General features: G+C 42.2%; 1 protein-coding gene across 4 annotated transcripts in view; it reads left to right on the top strand.

Annotated features, from left to right (window-relative positions):
• The first annotated feature begins 762 nt into the window (after positions 1-762).
• LOC111645213 (protein CEBPZOS) overlaps positions 763-19,039 on the top strand; it is a 29,526-nt gene continuing 11,249 nt past the window's right edge. Inside the window, exons 1-4 of one of the 4 annotated variants that reach the window (XM_087170426.1) lie at positions 763-1,026; positions 2,165-2,277; positions 7,782-7,833; positions 13,979-14,061. The gene's annotated coding sequence lies outside the window, so the exon portion shown is untranslated. Of the gene's footprint in view, positions 1,027-2,164; positions 2,278-7,781; positions 7,834-8,830; positions 8,852-13,814; positions 14,062-19,039 lie in introns of those variants that run through there. The other 3 variants (XM_087170424.1, XM_087170427.1, XM_087170425.1) reach the window with 3 other exon arrangements.

Genomic DNA, 19,039 nt, shown 5'->3' with positions numbered 1-19,039 from the left:
GGGGGTGTACGCACCGTACCGTAGAGTCAAACCTGTCGCTGTGCAGTAAACCGACTTAAACCAACCTAATGCTGCGTTCAGGTGCCGTTGGACGAGCAACGATATGAAGCTACAACCTGGAGAGAAACATTCACAGCTGATATCTTTCATCAGCTACACCAAGTCCTTCAAATTAAAAGACTACTTTTTCTTCCCTTCTTCCAACATAAAAACTATTTTTTCAACTTCCGGCCGGGGGCCTTTGGGTGCGCTTGTTTTTGTTAGTTTGCAACCCTACATATACAATTATACCATGGGTCATTTATAAATGTTAGAACTTATATCTTCATATATGCAGAGGACGTATATATGTGATAATAATATATCCCTTACAGGAGCATATTTATTATATCTGTGTGTTGGCAGGATGAACTGAGGCCTGTGACGTGTTTATCTGCGCACACCAGCCTCTGATACCTGTGATTATGATCATAAATCACTTATTAAAAGCGTTTTTGCAGCACCGTGTTCATAAAAAGCGGGAAACATCTGGTGCAGTTGTTCTTCTGATTTACGCGCAGAGAGCTCCAACAGTTGTGTTTGGCGTCGAGCGCGTCACAGTGTGAAAAACACGTCTCTGCGCCTTCACATTAAACCTCAGCACCGTCCTCTGAGACAGATTCATCCGCGGATATCTGCCTCCGTTCATCTCACACAAGCTGCAGCCGCCGTCAAGACACGTGTAGCGGAGAAATGTGGAGGGACCACCCACCGCGGCGGCGCTGAGCCGGGGTCCGCAGAGGGCGGCCACTGCCTCCACAGGTCACTCGTGTCCGGCTCGTTAAACATGCGAACCGGTGTCAGTCCGAAGGAGTGTGTGCTGCAGCTTGACGAACATTTACTGGACAGAAGAGAGAGACGCGGTTCAAACTCAAACCCCGAGTCAAACACCTGAAGTCACAGCGCGTCGCTTCCATCCCGGAAAAGCAGAAGAGCCATAAATCTCCTGTAGATGAGTTACTGCAGCTCAGGGACGCGCCGACTGAGGTGTGTGTGTGTGTGTGTGTGTGTGTGTGTGTGTGTGTGTGTTTGGTGGGTGTGTGTGAGTGTGTGTGTGTGAGTGGGGGTGGAGGCGTGTAAATAGCCAAGATAATCACGCCATCGCTCATGGAAAATGTCCAAACACGCAGGGAAATAGTCCCACCGAGGCTTTTCTGACTTTCCCGACCACGTGACCCGAGAGAGGAAAACAGTTTTCATGCCGGAGACGAAAAGCTGCGAAAACAAACTCATTTAGATTTTATTCACGTCCTGAGTGACTGTGATCTGATGATTTCACTTTCCTGCACTTCCTGTCCAGACAAAGGTCACATGACCCAGGAAAAGGTCTTAGATTTTACATTTTCTGAAAAGTACAAGAGCATTAAACTGGTTTCACTAGTGTGTGTGCGTGTGTGTGTGTGTGCGCGTGTGTGTATCACTTGGCTATAATTGGATATAATTGTCTGTTTTGTTTCCATAACACTGGCAGTTCAACCTTGAACCTGAATCATGTCAAGTTTCTATGATAAAGATCTTTTACAACAAACAAATTATTAAATGGTGCCACGTTACAATAAGACGACACTTATAAAGGATTTATAAATGGTTTATGATCAGGTTATTAATTCGGTTGTTGACACTTTATAAATCATAAATAAACAATTACTAAACAGGTTTAATACAATGATGCAGGCTCAGTATTTGGCGAGATCAAGTTAATGCTCACTACTTATTAATAAGGGAGTCTTATTATAAACACATCATCATTTATTGATTAGTTACTATAAGGCTCCTTTTACCAGTTATCAATTCTAGTAACTCATTAGTGAGATTAATGAGTTTAGCATTAACTATATCTTGCCAAATAGTGAGCCTGCATCAGTGTATGAAAACTGTAATAACCTGTTTATTTATGATTTATAAAGTGTTAACGACCAAATGAAAACTGAATTATAAACCATTTATAAATCCTTTATAAGACTCGTCTTATTGTGAAGCGGTTCCTGTGAATATGAATGTTTGTGTTCAATCCTCCAAAGAGCAAACGAGCAGGTGGAATTATGTTTCTAAGCCCCGAGTGTTTCCTCTGTGTTTTCTGAAAAATCAATCACTGCGACTGACTCACTGGTATTTGGTTCTACAGGCTGCTCATCATGTGACGTGTTGTCAGAGGGGAGATAAGTTCACGTAGCCGTCGTCCACCAATCAGAAGGTGGGAGGTTCGATCCCCGGCTCCTCCAGGCCTCGTGTCTCTGGGTAAGTTACTGAGCCACGAACCTCTGACGGCTGATGTGTGAGGGAAGGAGTGAATGTGGCAAGTGTTGTAAAGCGCTTTGAGTGGTCAGTACCATGTCCATTTCTTTGTTTATTAAATACAGAAGAGCAGTGTGTGTGTGTGTGTGTGTGTGTGTGTGTGTGTGTGTGTGTGTGTGTGTGTGTGTGTGTGTGCGTTAAATGCATGTAATAATCTAGATAATGTCATGTATGTGTGTTGTGGTCCAAGGTGAATCATTGCAGCTGAATGTTAGCGACGTGAAGCAGCTGTGTGTTTGCTGTCTTGAACACACCTGAACGACTTGAGTCACTCAGTCACTCAGTGAGTGTTTCCCTGCACGTTCGCTCACAGCGGAGAACGGATCGATTCAGGAAGTGATTCAGTTCAGTTCCTTCATACAAAAAAACGCTAATTACATGATGCCAACTTGGGCTCTTGGAATTGGCAGCTGTAACTGATGAATGGATTAATCTGAAATCCTTCACAGATGAATAGATGAGAACACTTTGTAGCCGTGCCGTCAGAACACATGAGACCCTTTTAAACGCTCAGTACAAAACGTTACAGACGATGTGGTGAAGCGGCTCTGCTGCACGCTCAGCCCGCGCATCGTGTCGTGAACGTCTGAAGCTGACGGTGCGTCCAGCAGCCGGAGCAGATGGACACGGAGAGGCTGTAAAAATAAGATGGCTGCCAAACTGGCCCTGAGCTTGTTGCGTTAGCGGTTGCAGTCCTCTGGGTGTGCTGGGTCCAGATCCAGGACCAGAGGTGAGGGCGGGGGGGTCAGAGACAGTGACAGGTCTGACAGGCTCCTCACCCGTCTGTTATGTCTGCGGTCCTCTCCCCGTTCAGTCATCGCGGACCGCTCGGTCAGTGTTTGACGTCGGAGGGCGGGGGTGCGGTTACAGGCCTCAGAGACCGGCGGCACGTTGTGTAACCGACTTCAAAGATGGCCGGTCAACGGTCGGGCTGCTGCAGTATACACAACAGACAGAAGTAATAACACACACGGGTGGAACCGACTTCATGATATCATGGTGGAATAATGGAGACGTGGATCGGCCTCTCTTTCTTCTTCTCTGCTACAAAAACAATGAAACAATCCTCCGACTCAGAGTGAGACTTGCAGCAGTCTCAGACACGCTGTTCATCAGGCAGAGTTCACAGCGGCGGCTCAGGGCGGCGAGCTGCCAGCTGGTAAATACACTGAAGGTTCAGTGAGATCTGGCTTTTAAAACTTGTATCTGAGCTCAGATAAAAATATTTATTATTAGTGAGAAGCTTCTTAATATTAGTTTGATTTATGAGTAAAAGCAAAAACAAAACTAGAATCACCTCCTCCTCCACTCAGACTAGTTTCAGGTCACATCCTGTTTATCCAGAGTCAGAGAGAATATGAGTGTGTAAGTGTTTTCTGTGGTCATAGTGACCTTGACCTTTGACCTTTGACCACCAAAATCTAATCAGTTCATCCTCGAGTCGTAATGAATGTTTGTGCCAAGTTTGAAGAAGTTCCATCTCGGTGTTTCTGAGATATCGTGTGCATGAGAATGGGACGGACAACCTGAAAACAAGATGGCGGCTCTGGCTGTCGCCGGCGCAGTGGAATAACTAGCGTAACGAATCTGTAAGAAACGAGCCCACAGGTCGTCTGTGCAGCAGGTTGTTGTGACATCATAGTTAGGTTTTGTTGCTAGGCGACATCTAATGGTCGTAGTAATGATGACAGGAGCGAAGGGAAAAGTGTCGGTGACGTAGAATAAAGAGAGACAGCGTCCACGTCAGGAGGAGGAGGAGGTGGACAGATGAACGTGACACAGGAGAGCGTTGTGTTCGATTCCCGTGTGAATGACTCGGGTACAAATGCAGTGAGGGCGCCGAGTACGGTGGCCCAGAGAGCTCCCAACACAACAGGACGTGTTTCCGGGGGCGATGAACAACTTGTTGTTCAACGCTTTGTGACTTTCGAAGGTAAAAACTTTGAACAACAAGTGCGTCCCAGCCGGGTTCATCACCTTTTAGTGTCCCCCGGAAACACTTCCTGTGTTGAGAGTATTTGCAGCTCATGTGTCAAACTGATGAAGATCTTTTCAGTTTTGTTTATTGGCATGTGTTTTCTTAAGTTGCTGTATGTTGAGCTCTCGGGGCCACCGTACCTCGGCCCCTACGGCGGACAGGCTGCAGGTGGACGTGTCATCAGCAGGTATCGAGTCCAGTGTCTCAGCAGCGAGTGCGAACAGCTCAGAGGGGGAAACATGAAGCTGGACGTCAGAGTTCGTTTCCTCGGTCACATTAAGAAACATTTAGTTCAAACTGATTTTATTAATCAGGTCATTTCTTTTCTTTTCCTTTTTCACACTGAGACAAATGTTACGTGGGAAAAAAGAAAAGAGAAGAAGTTAAAGCTGAAAACCACAGATGTTCAGTAAAGAAAAGAGACACACCCACACACACACACACACACACACACACACACACACACACACACACACACACACACACACACACACACAGTGGAGCTGATGTGTTCAGACGTGTTCAGTGTCTGATCAGTCTCTACCTGCAGAGTGCTGCCATCTAGTGTCGAAACACACACCTGCACGTCTTCGTGTAGGAACCAGCAACTATTTTATTAATCCCCACATACACTCACTAATTACAGCCATACTGAGTATTAATCAAAATCTAATTAGTAACAAATGAAGAAGGATTCGTTTAGTTTCCCAGCAGCCATATTTCTCTCGTACATCACTTAATGTAATTAAATAAAAAACAAACAGAAATGTAATATATGACATATTTGTCACCTATAAGGGGATATATTATTATCACATATATACATGTATGAGGATTTATAACATATATGAAATAGTCAAATTTGTATATGTACATATATTAAAAATATCTATATTATTAATTTTTATACAGTTTGGTAACATGTTGCAACAATAAATGTAATAATATATATATATAATTTTTATAAAACAGCATTAATTAGAGAAATTCTATTTGATTTTATATGTTTTTTGTGATAATTTCTCATTAATTTTAAACATGTCTATCTTCCTATTCTGGGTCTCAGATTTATGGACCCAACTTTATATAATATCAACATATATTCATAAGATGATAAAGGCCATTATTTCTGTAACATCTGTCTCTAAGCATAAACATACATATTTGTATAGGCTGGATATATAAATGTCAATATATGAAATTATTCCTATTTCTTATAGGTTTCATATATAATTTTTATGTGCTTTTATTTTATATGCACATACATCTCATATATGGAAATTCAATAGATTTGCGTAAAGGAAAGCACATTGATATAAAACATTTAACTCGTGGTTTGTGGTCTTCACACTCGCACCTGCAGGAGGAGAGGACGGCGCCCTGTGAGGGCCGAGCGCCGAGCGCCGCTCTCTCTTCACGTGCCGCCACAACGATGCAACTGGGAGTCGAATGGAGGCAGTAAAAACAGTTCCTTCTGTGCTCGTCCCCGGCCGGAGCGTCCGCAGCTGAAAACACCGGCTGTGTTTATGTTCGGGGGGGAAAGTTCACATCCATCATCCGTCTGAGACACTTTTAGCCGGTCGCTGGGCTGATGGGCCGAAGACAGAGAGGGAGACGCTGTTCTGCACACAGAGCGGGAAAACTTCACACAGACGCTGTGAAATGGAGGAAAGATCCTGGTGAAACTCAGTTCATTTTACTGCAGTGAGTGGATTCAACATCAATGCTCTGCCATCGGGACAGAAACCAGTCTGAGCCACTCAGGAGGAAGGCCTGCAGACAGTTACAAGAACGTTATGAGAGATAAGACGAGAGTTTGACTCTCTCTCTTTTTTTTTATTCTCCACCACTGTGTCCATCCAAATGAGTTACTTGCACTTAACTTGATTATTTCTTTGAAGCTATTTAAAGGGAAATATTAAAACTTTTTGAACCACTATTATTTATCTGGCAGATTGAGTCTCTACTTGCTTTATAGATTTAAGATTTACACAAGAGATTATGATTTAATAAAGTTTGATTTGAAGGCAACAGTAGAGGATGAGAAACTGTGATTTCCTCTAGGGTTTAAAACTCGGCCGTGTGAGTTCTGAGTCAGCGAGCGACGCTGCTGTGAGTCACTGAAAGTCACTTCATGAATAAATTGTCTTGATCGTTTTCATCCGATGCTTCTGTTTCCTCGGTCGGCGCTGATGGATTCCTGTTGGGTAAATTCTGGACTCGTACTCGGCCAGATCCAGACCACACAGTCCGGTCATCTACACAAATATCCTGGCCTCAGACCCGCGAGGCGACACCACCCACTGTATGTTTTCATTGGCCGCCGAGTCGACCGAGGACGCGATACATTGCACGTTTCCCTCCGGTGCTATTTAATGTGTTGACTCCAAAGCTCACAAATGCAGTAACTGAGTGAAATGATCTGAAGCTGAAACTGGACGAACAAACGGACCCGTCTATCTTCACTGTGCAGACACTGACCTCAGCGGAGCCGAGGAGGCTTGAGTCCTGCTGACATCAGTTTGGTCCAGTTTTACTGAACTGGACCGGAGCACAGAAACTTCAGGTTTCTTCCACCAGGATGTAGTGATGATCAGAATAACAACAGACCGACCGGAGAGGCAGGGTTCAGCTGATTCGCTCCTGTTCCCGAGTCACACTCTGCCTGTTAGCTTGTTAGCCTGTTAGCTTGTCCTTATTCCTGCTTCCTTACACAACATTACACAACTTTTAGTGCCTGTTATTGCTGATAACTGTTTTACATTTTAATTTAAATGCTTTTATTTATTTACTGTAAAAACGCACATGTAGCATCGATATAACCACAGTAAGTCAAGTGGAAACCAGGCAGCAACATGCAGTTCCTCTAACGACCACTAGAGTCTGGCTCCAGCAGTGAGTCAGTCTCCATAGACTCCCATGTTAAAATGTCCAACTTTACAGCAGAAATAAACATGTTTACAGCCTGGTACAAAAACTGTTTTGGTGTCTAGAGCTAATTCCTTCCTTCATGACACCTGTTTATATAACTCACCTGTTTATATAACTCACCTGTTTACATTTTATTGAGGACTAAAGTTATGGAGGAGTGAGGGCGTGGCCTCTTTGAGTGACAGGTGGGTGAGCGTACGCTCGCCACAAACCGACATTCACCAAAGTCTCAGCTCCAGTAAAAGTAAAAGTGCGGTCACACCAACTTGTAAAACAACAAATCTTTGCAGTCAGATCAGTTATTTCAGTGTGATCTCTCATGCAAAGAGAACGTGCACAGAGTTTACACGGAGTCATCGTGACAAATATGTTTTTGAGTAGTTGATGTGAATTTATTGCCCCATTCTCAAACAGCTGGAAGAAGCTTTTTGGCCCCTTCAGTAACAGTTTCATTTGGTCTTTAGTTACTCAAACAGGTTTAATTCATTTCCTACTTTTCTTCATGAACTAATTTGAATGATTTTGTGTGTTTGTGCAGGTTTGTGTTGGACGTCTGTGTGTCACTGTCAGGAGCAACACACTTCTTCCACGTGAGTTGTGAACGTTTTTATTTCAAACCAAACATCCAGACGAGACACCGCAGGTGACTCAGGTGACTCAGGTGACTCAGGTGACTCAGGTGAACATCGTGCGGCTGATATCACCCTCCATCAGTTTTCTTCTGTTTTTGCACATGCGTCTGCGGCGGCTTAGCGCGGCGAGCTGAACGGAGGCAAACAGCTTTACAGCAGCTTTACTCTCTCTGGCAGAAAATGACTTCCTGGCTCCTGAACATTAAGTTTTGATCTGGAAGTCTGACACAGCAGCTGGTCGTCGTAACGAGCCGCCTCAGCCGCCATCACAGTCGCAGACTTAAAGGGATTTCTCCTCCAGATTCCCCATTTGGAAGATAGGCCGAGGCGGCGTGCTGCTGAATGCAGAATGAGACCAGAGGAAATCTGACACCACCTCGTTTCCTTCCCTCCTTCTTCTTTTCCTCGTTCCCTTTCCTAAGTGTCAGCATTTCTCCGGACATTTTAAAACTGTAGCTGCAGCGTTCAAACCTCCTCTAAGGTTTTCTTAGAGCAAACAGGAAATATTTTTCCACCTCTCACGTCTGAGTGTTACGGGAAACACAGTCATGTTTACACTGGACACACACAACCGGTTTCTCGCCAGAACACAGTGTGTGTCCAAATGTGTTGAAGTCATTTCCTTTGTCATTAGAAAGCAACTTGTTCTCCTGTGACAATCTCATTTTGCTCAAAGTGCTGCAGGATTTGCAGGTGTCGTCCAGGACGCTGTGACATCACTGTCAGGTGTGATGACAGAGCTCACCTCAGACCCAAAGGTTGGAGCTTTCAACCCCAGTTTTGCTGAAACAGTTTGTGTTTCTTGGCACGTTACTGCCACCAGCTGGTGACGAGTGGAAGTGTGTGAAACTCAGGGACGTTAAACGACCGTGGATCAGCGTCTTCACTCCGGCTGCTGCCTCGCCTCCAGCTCACGGGCTGAGTCTGTTTTACATCTTGTGTTCGGAAATCATTTGAACAACAGACACTGTCCCAGGTCGGTTCGTTCCTTTTCTCCTTCTGTCTCCTTCCTTTTGATTAAAAAAAACTTTAAATCAAAATGTCATGAGCAACAGAAGACGTTAAACTTTCCATTAATCAGCTCTGATTAGAGAAATACGCAGGAATAACGAGCCTGGCTCCTGAAATATTAAGTTTGAACTAAATAGAACTTTTTCCTGCAGCATCTGACGTCAGTTAAACTGTGTGTGTGTGTGTGTGTGTGTGTGTGTGTGTGTGTGTGTGTGTGTGTGTGTGTGTGTGTGTCCTGACCAGTAGGTGGAGCCACTGCTCTGCTCCTGAAGTCTGAACTCACTGTCACTGAATAAACAGTTCCTCTGCTGTTGAGTTTAAAATGGACATACATCATTAAATATCAGAAACAATCTCAAGAGAAATGGAGATCAAATATAAATTATTTATATAATATAATATTTGTTGGGACAGAATGAGCTGAGCTGAAGTAGAACAGAGCGTCACATACGTTTATATAAAATATTCAATATGCAGACAGACTGTAGAAGGAGAGCATGAACGATCACAGCCGAAAACAAAATGATCTGATCTAATAAAAGGAAAAAAACTCAGAGACACGGACATGAAGTCGAAGTGAATTTAAACTGAACTATAAATGTTAATTTCTTCTTCAGCAGATAAACAAACAGTTTTCTGTGGCTCCTCTGGAAGATGCACTTTTCTTCTTCTTCTGTTAAATTTTGCGTCTCTATCATCAAAGATCAGGAAGACTTGAGTCCTGACTGTGAGCAGCTCTCTGCTGAGGCTCAGACACGATTCATGCTGCTGTTTACGTCTATTAAATATTCTGCTCTTGCATTTCATCATTTGCTTTGGTTTCACTTCATCTGACTCAGTCTTATTATTATTTTCTCAGTTAATCAATAATTAATTTGTTCTATAAAACATAGAAAATAGTGGAGAAAATGTTATTAAATGTCTAACATCTAGAGATATTTACTTCCATGTAAAACAAGAAGGCAGGAAATTGTCACATGTGAGAGGGAGGAGCTTAAAGCGATTCATCGATTATCTAAATATTTGCAGATTAATTTACTGTCAATCAAGAAATCAATCAATCATTGTCTAGATTGCAAATTACACAAGTGTGATGTGGAAACTTGAAACCACCAGCACACACACACACACACACACACACACACACACACACACACTGAAAACTGACTTACAGTGAATCAGGAGACGTCTTGTTTAGTAGTTAAACGATATTTTACAGATTCTGGATGTAATTTTAGATTAATTAATGAATCTGTCAATTAAAATGTAATTTTAACTATTTTTAACAAGGTTGAACTTATTGGGGGAAAAACATGAACCAGACACAAATTCTAATTCACAATTTAATATTGAAAAATGATCTTTGAATGTCTTCACACACGTGTGGAGAGGATCTTTAAGGGGGGGGGATTTTGGTCGTTATCATGATCATCCTCCTTTATACTGAGGAAGGGTATAACAACATCACGCCTTGATACTCGGTGTCAATATATTATCTTATAAAAGTGCGATAACATGTTTGAAAACTGATACAGCAAAAAAATTTTAAAAAAACATCTTTCTCCCGTCAGAAAATAAAACTTTTACATTTTCAAAAATCTGGTTTGAGATTAAAAGAGAATAACTGGTTTTTGCTCAGTACATTAATTTTGTTCCCTGAATTGAGTTTGACGAAGTACCACCACCTTTAAAGATCTTCTTACTCACTAACTCGTCATCTGCTGGAATGATGAAAGTCTCCGGGGACGTTTGGCATGAAGCAGCTGGAAACAGCTGGATGGATCTTTCTCTCGCTGATCCTCTGAAGATTTGAAGGTTTTGCAGGTTGGAGCTGAGGAGACGTAGTGAACTCCTGAACCTCCATCTGATCTGGTTCTTGGTGAACTGGAAGAGAAATGACCACCAGACTCGAATTTCTGTTTCCATGTGACGAGTTAGTCGACATCGTTTCTTTACATTCTGTTGGATGTAAAACAGTAAGACTGGACAGCTGGTGGACAAAACCATCTCTGGCTCTCGTGGAAACATCATTTATAGATTTTATCTCCTCAAACAGATTCTGTCAATGTTTACCGACTGGTTCTCAACACCGAGGGAACTCTGCCACGGTTTGGTGTCTCGCTAAAGTCATGAAATTCAGCTCATTGTGAAGCTGATAGTTAGATTTGGTCTGAATAAACAACCAGAATGTAAAATTACCACAAAACCTCATTTAATTATTGGTATTTTGTTGTGTCTGTCAGTGAAAGCAGGCCAACATCTGGAGTCCTACCTTAGAAAATAATGTGTCAGCTTTTGAAGACTCGTGGTATCTTGTAGATTTTGTGATTTGTGAGAAAGAAAACTGAATTTCTGCGACTTTAAAAGTGACAAATGTCTTTAACATCTAATCCCAGAGGACTCAGGTTCGTCCTCTGCTCTCAGAGTCTTTGTTCAGGACTTTCGATAGCTCGCTCCGTGTTTGCAGCGTCATTAACAAAGAGCCGCTAATCTGCTGATAACATACAGCACAGATGTGTTTATCACTCCACCGTGTGCTTTACATTGAATGACCTGCTCGTGGATGTTAAGTGGAGGTCAGAGACGTGGCGGCGGCGATCTGAGCAGGAGATAGTTTTAAAGAGCAGGTCTTTGTATTCAGAGTGAGATCTGTATCATCACACTGTCCGTCTGAGGGGAAATGCTTTTTTAAAGAAGCCCATCATTCTGCACTGAGAAAACTCAGATTCTATTATCCGTTGGTTTAGAGTGAATTCAGCTGGAAAGTAGATGAAGACTTTATCCACTGTCTCTTAAATATTGTCTGGAAAAGGTTTCCAATCTGCAACACAAACTAACATTTATTTTTCAGACTGTTGTCTAATCTTTCCCCTTGCAAGAAGAAGAACATTATTTATTTATATGGCACTTTTAAAAATAAGTTACAAAATGCTTTCCAAGAGAAATACCAGATCAAAGTAGAAAAAATCATTTATAGCGAAAAAATACAATAAAAACAATTCAAGAAAAATGCAGTCGGAGATGAACGTGTTCCAGTGTTTTGTCACCGTAGCAACATGTCCACAGATAGTTGGACAGAACTGTGTCTGCAACTGATTTAATGAGATAATAAACAGCAGCCATCTTGGATTTAGAGGTCGGGTCAGGGAGATTCTTCCAGCTTTCCGAGACTGAAATCCGAATATAAGGAGCGTACCTGTCGGAAGTTTTGGTAGGGATCTTGGGAATTCTGACTTCCTGTTGTCCAGCTGCATTATGGGAAGTGTAGGACCTAGAGTTGTTGGAGCTTGACCCATACCGGGGACTAAATCACATCTCTGCCTTTAATGCTGATCCTAAGTGTTGCTGTCTGCAACGTTTAGTTCTCGCAGCTGTTTGATGTTGCTAATGGAAAATAGCGACATATGAAGTCAGTTATTTTTGAATTTGGACGACAGGACAAGAGGAGAGGTAGAAAACTGTGGAGTCCTAACTTGAGGAAGTACTTGCACTGCAGTGAAATGTAGTATGAATTGAAAGTAAACTGATGTTAAATGTTTTGTAAAGTGTGTGATTTATAGTAAGTGAAGTGGGCTCGTACATGCAAAGACATTATACTGATCGTTTGCCAACCATGTTGAGTTTCTCGTGTACCTGCTGTCTCCGGAGGAAAGACACAACTAAAATAATCTTTACACGTAATCCTTAAAAACTGCTCTCTAAGAGCGAGCAAAGCATCCACAGTTTTTCTTTGAAATGATTGAAAACCATAAATAAAAGGCTGAAAACAGAGTTGGACTCTTTCTGCCTCCCAGTATTTGTACACCTTGTGTCGCGGGAAAGCTTTAATAATCTCCCATAAAACATTTCAGGGAGCGTTTGGTGACGGGTGGCCCGCCCCCTCGGCTTAAAGCAATTAATTCAGCTTTCTGACATCAAAACTCTCGGCTCAGCTCGACAGCTTGGAGCTCAAATAAAAAAAAAAATGAAAAAAAGGCAAGTTCTCCTGGGAACAGAGTAAAGATGGCAGGCTCCTTTCTCCACTGTTTGCTCAGTGGCTCTGAGAGCTATCTTCCCCCCATCCTGAATGAAATGCGAGGGCACAAACAATGTGCCGGAGGAGAGAAAGGGCCGGCGGGGAATGAACAGTTTGGAGTATTTGCTCAGTGGAGGAGCAGCCACAAAGGCAGAGCCACGGCGTTCCCATGAATCAAGGCGCCGTCTCAGGCGCCTTTTTGTTGTGGCGGGTCTGTGACGCCAGCTATTAGACACTAGCACTACATATAACTGGTTTCATGTCATTTAAAGCCTTTTCTCTGTAGAACTGTACCGTCAGGTGACCCGCTGGTGACTTGTTTTATTTGGCTGGTTGGCGTGGAGGCGGCTGGCCGAGTTTAGCGCTGCACGTGGCGCCGCAGCTCACCTTCAGGGAAGAGAAATATTTAGAGAGTTTCCTCACTTCAGATGGGGGAGACTGAAGATTTGACCAGTAACTCTGACGTTTAGCTTTAGTTGACCGTTGCCCTGCCAGTTTTTATCCCCATCCAGAAACCCCCAGACCCCGAGCTCTCTGGGTGGCCGGGTTTGAGGTCTGAAAGGCACCCAGATTGACTCTTAAGCTCTTTTCGCCTTAAGAAAGCGTCATTGTACATGTCCATGAATGGCAAATGGCTGTTTATCTAAGATGGACCCGTTTTTTTTTTTTTGAAGTATCAGCGGTTCAAAGACGCCCCACCTCTGTGAGACCTCAGATTCACTGTGTTCTCATTTCTTCAACATTAAAGCAGGAAACTTCTTCCCTCAGATCAAAGATGAGAAATTCTTTAATGCTGCACTACACAAAGTTTAATGTTGAAGTTCAGTGATCGTCTGAAAGTCTCTCAATACAGAGTTAAAGATGAACTGAAACCAGAGAAGTGAAAATGATAATATTCTATAAATCTCTAATGGTCTGATAAATAAACCGAACATGGAGAAGCAGCGTTTAGTTAGCACACACCACAGAGCAGGAACAGGAAGTTTGATTTTATAGTGATAAATTATCTTCTTAATAAATTCGCAATGACCAATGTAATTGTTTGACTAAATGAAGTGTCAAATTTTTTAACAGCAGAAGAGTCGCAGGGAGGCGGATTGTGCAAATACGAACAACAACAGACGAACGGTCAAACCAGAGACCAGGATTCAGTGTCTGAGGTCAGTGTGAACGTTTTCTGTTCTAAACCAGTCTTTCTCTCTCACTCTGACACACACACCTGACACACACTCTGACACACACCTAACACACACCTGACACACACCTGACACACACCTGACACACATCTAACACACACCTGACACACACTCTAACACACACTCTGACACACACCTGACACACACTCGACACACACCTGACACACACTCTGACACACACCTGACACACACTCGACACACACCTGACACACACTCTGACACACACTCTTACACACCTGACACACACCTGACACACAGTCTGACACACGCTCTGACACACATTCTGATACACACCTTACACACACCTGACACACAGTCTGACACACACTTTGACACAAACCTGACACACACTCTGTCACACACCTGACACACACTCTGACACACACTCTTACACACCTGACACACACCTGACACACACTCTGACACACACCTAACACACACCTGACACACACTCTGACACACACCTGAAATACACTCTGACACAAACCTGACACAAACTCTGACACACACTCTAACACACACTCTGACACACACCTGACACACACTCGACACACACCTGACACACACCTGACACACACCTGACAAACAACTACTACAACACTTCCTGGAGACAAGGGCTCAATTGATCTTGGACTTTCAAACTTCAGATAAAACAGTTTGATTATAAACATAGTTGCCACCTGAACAACCATCATCACATGACCTCACCTTGACCTCCAGCAGCAGCACGGTGTCATGTCTGCCTGTCTGTCTGACACATCCTTAGATAAACCAAATAAAAACTGTCCCCCACCCTTGAATGGACCAGACCAGTCTGACTGCAGTGTTTTCTCTTTTCTGGTGAGTTTGTTCCGGAAACCAGTCGAGGGCCCGATAAAGCCGAGTGCAAATATGAGGGAGATGTGGAGGTTTACTCAGCGCACACATGGTCTGTCGGCAGCAGGAGAGGCTCGGCCGAGCTCTGCAGAGGAACCAGAGGTCTGAGAGAAACCAGGAGGCAAGGAGACAAACACAGAGACTCTAAGAGAGACTCACAATTTGATCAAATGAACAAACTCGGGAACACAGACTATGTCGTAGACCAGGAGTGAAAAAGTTAGAATCATACTTTAAGTTCTACGTACGGCACCGAACAAGTCCCAAGTCTTTCCTCCCAGCTCACTGTTAATGTGTGAAAACTGCCAAAGCATAGTGGCTTAATGCAAAGGCATTTTGTGAGTACAGTGTACAGTTGCAGAGTTATGGTACAGCACAGGAAATTATGTGTAGGATCCCCAGAGTGAAAGAGACGCAAAACAACTACATGTGACACAGTTGCATCTTTATGGTTGTGTTACAGCTTTTTATAGTTGTTCTGCATCTTTGTGGTTGTTTTGTGTCTCTTTGCGGATGTTTTGCATCTTTGTGGTCGTTTTGCATCTTTGTGGATGTTTTGCATCTTTGTGCTCGTTTTGCATCTTTGTGGATGTTTTGCATCTTTGTGCTCGTTTTGCATCTTTGTGGTCATTTTGCATCTTTGTGCTCGTTTTGCATCTTTGTGGTTGTTTTGCATCTTTGTGGTCGTTTTGCATCTTTGTGGATGTTTTGCATCTTTGTGGTTGTTTTGCATCTTTGTGGATGTTTTGCATCTTTGTGGATGTTTTGCATCTTTGTGGATGTTTTCTGCGTCGTTTTGTGTATTGTGTATGTTATGCCTCTCAATATTTCACATTATTTATCCAACATTTGTTGATGTTTCAGTCTGAACCAAAGCACAACATGAAGCGTGTCCAGAGGAGAGATGTTTAAAAACAACATTCATCCAATATTAGTTGAAAACAACTGGAGCCTCTGTAATCTTTCATGATCCATTTTTTAGAAATCACATATCTGACACCACGAGTCTGCTTGTCGTTCCTGGAGGGTTTGTACAGGACTGTAGGAATAATTGTGCGTGTGGAGTGAGGACATCCCTCATATGTATGCATGTGTGTGTGTGTATGTGTGGTAAACGCTCCCTGTCCAAACACAGCATCGCCGGCTAAGCCCTGACCTCGAACGGCTCGGCATGCAGCCTCCCCATTATTCTTGGTCACAGAAAGGTCATTATTATTCATAACGTGTTGATTGCTTTCTTGAGCAAACGGAGACGCTCGGCGGCGGCGAGGCTGATGAAACCAGCCCTCACACCTCAGCACAGATATATACATATACACATATATATATATATATATATGTATATATCTGTGCTTTTGTTCATGAGAGTTAAGATTTCAGGAATAAATTTTCCCTTTAAGTTTTATTTCTCTGTAGAATAACACACGTGTGTCCTGCTGAAATAGCTCAACAAATACTAGATGGATCGTCACTAATTTCTATACAGACATTCATGTTTGTAATCAGTGCCGATCCGAGACTCTGGGGGGGCCCAGGCAGAGAAGCCCATCGAATAACCCCCCCTCCACATACAGACTATTTCCGACGTAAAATTTAGAGATGTCTCCTTAACACCTCACATGCAGACTATTGGTAGACGCTAGAATTTAAAGATGTTCCCTGAACACCTCACAGGGAGCCTCTGTGATGGGGGCCTCTCCTGACAGAATCTGCCTCTGCCAGAGTTCATCAGGCTTTAGCTAAAACGCTAAGCTGCTAAACTAGATAGTGAACACTGTAAACATACCTGCTAAGCATTAGCATGTTAGCATCGTCACTGTGAGCAGAGCTGCTAGCATAGCGTTAGACTCAGAAACATGAGCTCCAGCTGAAACTGAGGTGTTTAATATTCAACGTGAGCGGATGCCGTGTGTGTTTGAACACAACCCATTGATCCTGTGTGTAAAGTTAATGGATAACCTGCCCTGTCTGCGGACGCCGTCTCAGCCGGCTCGTGAAAACCTGATCAGAGTCGTTTCACTGCAGTTTTAGTCCGACACCGTCGTCACCATCAGATGCTCAGCCCGTTGCCTCTGTTTCAGAACAGTAAAGGGTTAATGTTTCATGATCAGAGTCAGACTGAGCGGCTCGGAGGTGTGGTGCTTTAAAAAACTCTGACCTGAACCGTGAAACTGTGATTCCTACAGAAACCAAACACACAGTCTCATAAAACACACACACTGTAGCTGCTGTGTGTGTGTTTGTGCACAACTGTGTCAGAAAACCTGGATTTTAACGGCTCTATACAAAACGTACAAGGATTACAAATGATTTACTAAATGATAATAATAATAATAATAATAATAATAATAATAATCCTGGCACTAGGCTGCATAAACAGTGAATTGTGGATGACGACCACTGCACCTTCTGTTATTAGTAGTATGTCTCCTAACCTCAGTTAGTACTAACATCTTAAATAATAAGTTCATTCTGCAACTGAATCTGAAATAAATCTGTCCAACACTCGAACTTAAACTCGCAGTTTCCACTTTTTTATAACTGAAAATGATTTTGATTAAACATCTTCTTGAACAAGCCGAGGTCAGAGAGATGAAAGCTCGTCCACAGTGACAGTGACGGTGTGTTTGTCTCTGTGGTTCTGGACGGATCGATGCTCGCTGGAGCGTTCGCCTCCTGTTTGATGACAGATTTAATTTACAGTTTCCCCAAAATGATCAAATATCATAATCCACATTTAGTTATCTGTTTTAAATATACAAAATAAATCTCAGGAATATCTTTTAATTCTGTCATATCAAATATTTTAAGAGGTTCTTTAAATATTTGATTTCAAATATTAACAAAACATTTTATTTGAAGAGTAAATTACCATCATTTAATAATCCAGTCCGAGTTCAAATGTTTCATAAAAGGGAAAAATGATTATTGGTCTTAAGTATCTTAATAAATAATAATCACTTTATCACAAGATTTTAATGATGATTTTTCCTGTTTAGTTTTTCTCTTGTTAATTTTATTTTTCCAGTATAGTAGATGCTTTTTGCTCATATTTGTTATTTATATAAAGAGCTACAACTAACTGATTTTCATCTTCGATTATTCTGGTGCTTATTTTCTTGATTAATCAATTAATTGTTTTGTTTATAAAATGACAGAAAATAGTGAAATATAATTATAATTTTTCACACTCTCCAAACAGACATCTTTTATTTTGACAAAGAAAATCATCAAATCCTTGTTCATCACTGATGCTTGAAAAATGACTGAAATAAATATTTGATTATAAAAACAATTGATCATTTTCTATCAATCAATTAACTGCAGTAATATTTATTAAAATGGTGGATCTTTAAACTGCTGGATGACATTTGTCCACCCTGCAGACACGACAGCTGTGAATCCTCGTGTACGAGTCACACTCACCTGTACGAGCGAGTCTCTAATATAAAATCTGACGTCATTCATCATGTTGTAGTTTCACAGATCAAAGTTTGGAGACAATGATTTAAAATATTTAAAGTAAAAAGTAGGAAAATAATCTCTGAATTATCAATGAATCTGTGATGTTCAAACTCCTTCCAACCACGTGACTCTGTAGCTGGTGGCAAACTGAAATCTGGTTCAGACATTCGTTGTTCCCAGAGGATGAATCCTAATGACTTTTGTTAGTGATTTTTCCTGCAGCATCAGCAGGTTAGTCGGATCTTAATCTTATCACTTATTCTGTGAAATGTCTAAACGTCCAGAGGGATTGGGCTAAATTTTGTTCAGAGGTTCATGGTTCCCAGAGGATGAACCTCAGTGACTTTGGTTACTTCATGATTTTTCCTGCAGCATCAGCAGCTGAACATCTATCAGATGGATTGGGTTCAAATTTTATTCAGACTTGAATAAAATGAATCCTTATAACTTTGGTGAATCTCTGAACTTTCCTCTAGCGCCACCACGAGGCCAAAAGTTTCATTTATCCAACACTTTATGAGACATTCCCATCAGCCTCAGCTGCAGTTTGGTTTTAAAGCTAATTAGCTCATGTTAGCATGCTAACATGCTGAATTTAGAT

Source organism: Seriola lalandi, unplaced genomic scaffold (assembly GCF_002814215.2).
Source record: "Seriola lalandi dorsalis isolate HSWRI2012SDOR001 ecotype SW California unplaced genomic scaffold, Sedor1 jcf7180002054947, whole genome shotgun sequence".
In the NCBI taxonomy this organism is placed as follows: Eukaryota; Metazoa; Chordata; class Actinopteri; order Carangiformes; family Carangidae; genus Seriola; species Seriola lalandi.
Note: the sequence above shows the minus strand (reverse complement) of the source record. Positions and strands in the feature narration are given on the sequence as shown.